The sequence below is a fragment of the Arvicola amphibius genome, chromosome X (assembly GCF_903992535.2).
Source record: "Arvicola amphibius chromosome X, mArvAmp1.2, whole genome shotgun sequence".
NCBI classification, from domain to species: Eukaryota; Metazoa; Chordata; class Mammalia; order Rodentia; family Cricetidae; genus Arvicola; species Arvicola amphibius.
The window spans coordinates 59,703,423-59,710,001 of record NC_052065.1 but is presented as its reverse complement, the minus strand read 5'-3'; positions in this window follow the sequence as shown (position 1 = coordinate 59,710,001).

The following is a 6,579-nucleotide window of genomic DNA, read 5'->3' as shown; positions in this document are numbered from 1 at the left end:
ACCCACTACCCAATTCTGACAGCTGCTTTCTGTGTATGACTGTCCCAGTCAAAGGGAAATTAGTATGCCTTTAATACCTGCACTCAGGAGGCTGGGAAAGGAGGATCACCCAGGAGGCCACCTTGGTCTACATAGTGAGGATCAGGCCATCCAGTGCAGAAGACAAGACTCTGTCTCGACACACAGTCACACAAAACTACATACACATGTATATGTAAGTATGATTTAAAAGATGGATATACTTTTCTAAGCTGAGACTTTCTGTTTTTAAAAAAGATTTATTGGGGTCTGGAAAAATGGCTCAGCAGTTAAGAATACTGGCTGCTCTTCCAGAGAACTAGAGTACCTATCCCAGTACGCATTGGTGGCTACCAACTGTCTGTAAATGACGCCCTCTTCTGGCTTCTGTGGGCACTGCATGCATATAGTTGTTGCACAGCCATATACATAAAATGAGAGAAGTCATATACATAAAGTGAAAGAATAAACAACAGAAGGTTTATTTCTATTTTTCTCTGTGTGTTTTGCCAGCATGGTAAGTTCACCATCTCTGTGCAGTGCCCAAGGAGGACAGAAGACAGTGGATCACCTAGAACTGGAGTTACAGATAGTTGTGAGCCACCATGTAGGTCAAGGAACCCAACCCAGGTCCTCTGAAAGACCAGTCGGCCATCCTTGAACTGCCAGATTTTCCTTTTTTATTAGTTTATTGTTTTTAATTGAGCTATACCTACCCCCCCCCCCGCTCTCTTCTTTCCTCCGAAATGCCAATTTTCTAAACCACATTTTTTTGTGGAAAAAACATAGCACAGGGGCTGGAAAGAGGGCTTCAGAGTGAAGAGCACTGACTGCTCTTGCAGATAACTTGGTTCCATTCCCAGCACACACATGGCAGCTGACAACTATTTGTAACTCCAGTTCCAGGAGATCTAACACCTTTCCTGACTTCCTCGGGCTCCTGCACGCTTCCGATAAACAACATACATACACTCAGGCATAGCCCATCATATAGGTGGAGTCGCCCATACCTTTGATCCCTGCACTTGGGAGGCAGTACTGGGATCAAAGGTGTGATCCCATTTTCTGTAAGTTCAAGGCCAGCCTTGTCTACAGAGCAAGTTTAAAGATAGCCAGGGCTATACAAAGAAACACTGTCTCATAAAACAAACAAACAAATAAACAAAAAAATCAGGTGAAAACGCACACAAACAAAACTTAAAAAACAGATATTTAAAAAAATACTTTAACAGTGTTGCATGCCTTTAATCTTAGCACTCAGGAGGAGGAGGGAGAGGCAGGTAGAGTTGTGAGTTCGGGACCAGCCTGGTCTACAGAGTGAGTTCCAGGACAGCCAGGGCTACACAGAGAAATCCTGTCTCAGAAGCAAAATCAGCGTTAGCAAAGCTGGGCATGCCAGTAGTGCTCACCTGTAATCTCAGCACTCGAGACTGAGCAAGGAAACTTCAGTGTGAGGCTAGATCAGGCTACATAATGAAACTGGATTTCTTTGGTTTTTGTTGTTGTTGTTGTTGTTGTTGTTGTTTTGATTTTTTTAAAAAGCTGGGTTTGGTGGCTCATGTCTTTAATCAGAGCTTTTACTCAGGAGGCAGAGGCAGAAGGATCTCTGCAAGTTTGAGGCCAGTCTGGTCTACAGAGTCAATTCCAGGCCAGGCAGGGCTATATAGCAAGGCATTCTCAAAGCAATAACAACAACAAAAAACAAAAGAAAACAAAAAGTCAGGGCCAGTAAGATAACTTCGCAGGTAAAGGCACTCTACTGTCCTGACAACTTGAGTTCAATCCCCACGGCCACAAGGTGGAAGGAGAGAACCAACTCCTTCACGTCCTCTGACCTCCACACATGTGCTGTGGCATGTGCACACCCACATATATAAATACATATATACATGCAAATACATAAATAATAGATAAATTACTTATTGTATGTGGTGAGTGCCACATGGAATTATAGGTAGTTGTAAGCTTCCCAATTTGGATGTCAGGAACCAAACTTGGGTCCTACAGGAGAATAGGAAATTCTCTTCACCATTGAGCCATCCTCTAGTCACAGAAAATTTCTTTAGAAAAGACAGGCGGTGGTGGCACACACCTTTAGTCCCAGCACTCAGGAGGCAGAGACAGGCAGATCTCTGTGAGTTCGAGGCCAACCTGGGCTACAAGAGCTAGTTCCAGGGCAGGATACAAAGCTACCAAGAAACCCTGTCTCGAAAAACCAAAAAAAAAGAAAAAGAAAAAGAAAAGATAAGAAAGAAAGAAAGAAAAGAAAGAAAAAGAAAAAAAGAAAAGACAGTCTATGTTGCATATGCTAGACTCTAGCCCTTCTTGCCTCAGCCTCCTGAGTACCCGAGACTACAGGCCTATGTTATCTGGCTTATTTAGCTGTCTTGCCATATAGGAAGTGATCTACTAGAACTTTTCTTTTTGGAGAATAGGGGTAAGACACAGTCTCACTATGTAGCCCAGTCTGGCATCATACTCTCCATCCTCCTGGCTTGGCCTTCACCACCACATCCAATTTCTAGTTCATTTTAATGAAGTTAATTTTAGCCCCATATTGCTAGTATATCATTCCATAGACCTATAATCCCAGCACTAGAGATGCTAAGGCAGTAGGATGACGAGTTTGAGACCATGGTTGTCAAGGTGACTCAGTGAGTAAAGGTGTCTGCTGTCAAGCCTTTTAACCTGAGTTTGATCCCTAGAACTGAGGAGAAATGAGAACAGACTCCCACAGATTGTCCTCTATCCACAGTGGCACATGAATGCCCCCCCACACACATAAATTAATATTGCAACTGGAGACATAGCTCAGTGGGTAAGACATAGCACTGATTGTTCTTGAAGAGGACCTGGATTTGAATCCCAGCACTCAGGTATGGTTCACAACCATCTACAACTCCAGTTCCAAGGGTATATGATGCCCCCTTATGGTCTCTGCAGGTACTGCATGAAGGTAGCACACTACAGGCAACTGATGAGTTTGAGGCCAGCTGGTCTACAGAGTGAGTTCCAGGACAGCCAGAGTTACACAGAGAAACCCTATCTCAAAAAATCAAAACAGTAAAAACAGACAGACAGACAGATATATAAACAAACAAACAAATAAATAAATGCCCTAGCTCAACATACACACATACTTATACATCAATAAACATAATTAAAAATATACCGGGTTATGGTGGTACAAGCCTTTAATCCTAGCCCTTGAAAAGAAGAGGCGGGAGGATCTCTGTGTTTGAGGCCAATCTGGTCTGCACAGAAAGTTCCAGGCCAACTAGAACTACATAGTGAGAAATGTCCCAACAACAAAAAGAGCTTCTGGTAACTCATCTCAGAGCAAGTACTTCCCAGGTAAAAAGTCTCTAGGTTCGATACCCAGTGTCAAAAGTGCAAATAAGCCGGGCAGTGGTGGCGCACGCCTTTAATCCCAGCACTCGGGAGGCAGAGGCAGGTGTATCTCTGTGAGTTCGAGGCCAGCCTGGTCTACAAGAGCTAGTTCCAGGACAGGCTCCAAAGCTACAGAGAAACCCTGTCTCGAAAAAAAATGCAAACAAAAGAATTACCATATTCTTTGTAGCTTTTTATTTTTGTGTAGGCATTGGGGGTGCAAGCATGGTTTGGGTGTGGAGATCAAAGGACAATTGTCCCAAGTCAGTTCTCTCCTTCTACCATGTGAGTTCCAGTGATCAAACTTAGACCATCAGGCTTGGCAGCAAGTACCTTTACTTGCTGAGTCACATTGTTGGCTCTGTTTGTTTGTTTTTGTTTTAAAATTTATTTATTGTGTATACAGTGTTTTGCCTGCATATATGTCTGCAGACTAGAAGAGGGCACCAGATTTCATTAGATGGTTGTGAGCCACCATGTGGGTGCTGGGAATTGAACTCAGGACCTCTGGAAGAGCAGCAAGTGCTCTTAACCTCTGAGCCATCTCTCCAACCCTTGTTTTATCTGGGCCGTCTCTCCAAACCTTGTTTTGTTTGTTTGTTTGTTTGTTTTAAAGATTTTTATTTATTTATTATGTATATACAGTGTTCTGCCTGCTTGTAAGTCTGAAGGCCAGAAGAGGGCAGCAGATCTCATTACAGATGGTTGTGAGCCACCACATGGTTGCTGGGAATTGAACTCAGGACCTCTGGAAGAGCAGCCAGTGCTCTTAACCTCTGAGCCATCTCTCCAGCCCCTGGTTTGTTTTGTTTTGGTTTTTTTCTTTGTTTGTTTTCAAGACGGGGTCTCTCTGTGAAGCCTTGGCTGGCTTCAAACTCATTCTGTAGACCAGACTAGCCTCAAACTTGAGATTCACCTGTCTCTGCCTTCCAAATACTGAGATTAAAGGTGTGTGCCACCTGGCTGTTTTTTTTTCTTTTGAGACAGGGGTTCTCTCTGTAGCCCTGACTATACTGGAACTTATTATGGAGACCAGGGTGGCCTCCTACCTGGAGATCGACCTGCCTCTGCCTCCCAAGTGCTGGCATTAAAGTCACACACCATCACCATCTGGCTCACTTATTCCTTCCTTCCATTCTTCCTCCCTTCCTCCCTCCCTTCCTCCCTTCCTCCCTCCCTTCCTCCCTCCCTCCCTCCCTCTCTCCCTTCTCTTCCCTTCCCTTCCTTTCCCTTCCCTTCCCTTCCCTTCCCTTCCCTTTCCTTTCCTTTCCTTTCCTTTCTTCTAAGATAGGGTTTCTCTGTGAAACATTCCTGACTTTCCTGAAAACTCACTTTGTAGACCTGGTTGGCCTCAAACTCACAGAGATCCACCTGCCTCTGCCTCCTGAGTGCTGGGATTAAAGACGTACCACCACTGCCTGGCTCTCTTTCTTAAAGCTTTCTGTGCTTTCCAAAATCTACAAAAACAAAATCTCACTCAGAACCAAAGATTTGCGGGGAGGGGGCTAGAGTTTTAGTTTCATAGTAAAATTACAGAACACAGCTTTCTTGTATAGCTGGTGTCCCTGCACACACTGGCCTTTCCAATTGTCAACATCCAGGGCAAGACAGGTACATTTGTTCCAATACATGAATAGATAGGGATGCCTATCATCACTAGCCAAAGTCCATGGTTTACATTAGCACTTACTCTTAGTATTTTACATTACAGTTGAATAACGGATGTTGACCAGTATGTACCATTAGGACATCACGTGGAGTGATGGTAGTTGTAGAACTCTGTGTTCCTTGTCATTAGTTTTCAAAAATGTATTATTGATTTTGTGCGCCTGTGTGTGTGCATACGTGCTGCACCACAGGTGTGAAGGTCAGAGGACAACTTGCAGGCCTAGGTTCTCTGCTATTATCTGGTCCCGTAGGCTTGGCAGCAAGAGCCTTTGCCCGCTGAGCCATCTCACGACCCTAGTTGTCCTATAGGCTGGCCTCGAACTGCATGGAATCCTCCTGCCTCAGGTTCCCTGTGTGCCACCACACCCAGGTTTTGTTTTTTTTTGTTTGTTTGTTTTTGGTTTTGGTTTTTTGTTTGTTTCTTTGTTTTTGGTTTTTCCAAACAGGGTTTCTCTGTAGCTTTGGAGCCTGTCCTGGAACTAGCTCTGTAGACCAGGCTGGTCTCCAACTCACAGAGATCCGCTTGCCTCTGCCTCCCGAGTGCTGGGATTAAAGGCGAGCGCCACCGCCACCCCGGTCTGGCTTTGTTTTTGTTTTGAGACAGGGTCTCACTGTGTAGCCCAAGGTATTCTTAATTTCATTATCCTCCTGACAGCCTCCTAAATCCTGGAATCCCAGGCCACTATGGCAGATGAGAACTCGCCCCTCCCTCTTAGATGGTCTGACAATTAGTGAGGAAGCATTCTACCACCACAGTAGCCGAGGAGCCAGGCTCACCGGTGTTGGGGGGGGCAGACAAAAAGGAACTAGGTGGTCCAAGAGAAAATACAAAGGCAGTACAAAGAGAAAGAAGCAGAAAGTGGGAGACAGGTGCACAGGCTACTGATTAAGATAAAGCTGGGTTTCCGGCAACCTACACTGAAAAAATTTACATTTATCTCTGATGGAGGAGCGAGTAAAGACAATCTCAAGTCTGATGGAGGAAGCTAGGAGAAACAAGGTTTCTGTGAAAACGTGGATAAAATTCCCAGAGACTAGGCTTGAGAAGGCTTTATGTGGGAAGGAGGAAAGGCCAGAAGCAGGCTAGAGGGGCAATGGGCAACACTGGACTCTTTTCTCTGCTGAGTTTCTAATATTTAAGCTAGTCAGTGCTGTGCAGCCCTTAGGAACTATCGTGGGACTGGGGGAGAGGGGTTGTAAAAGGGCCTTAGCATGAGGCCTGAGAATGAACACTGGCACTTACTCTTTTCTAAATCAGTAGACCTAAGGTAAGTGGTCCCTACCCCTACCCTTCTTCTCGCCCTAACCATAGCCACGCCCACCATCAAGTAGGATCCCTGGAGACTGTGTTGCCTGAGTGCTCCAGAGGCAGAGACGGGGAGACAGGGAGGGACAGGGACAGAGAAGAATCGAAAGAGGGTAGAGGGAAGGAAGGACAGTGTGCGTCCGTGGGGGGGGGGGGGCGGGGGAGCGCGCACGCGTGAGCGCGCGAGCGTGTGTGCG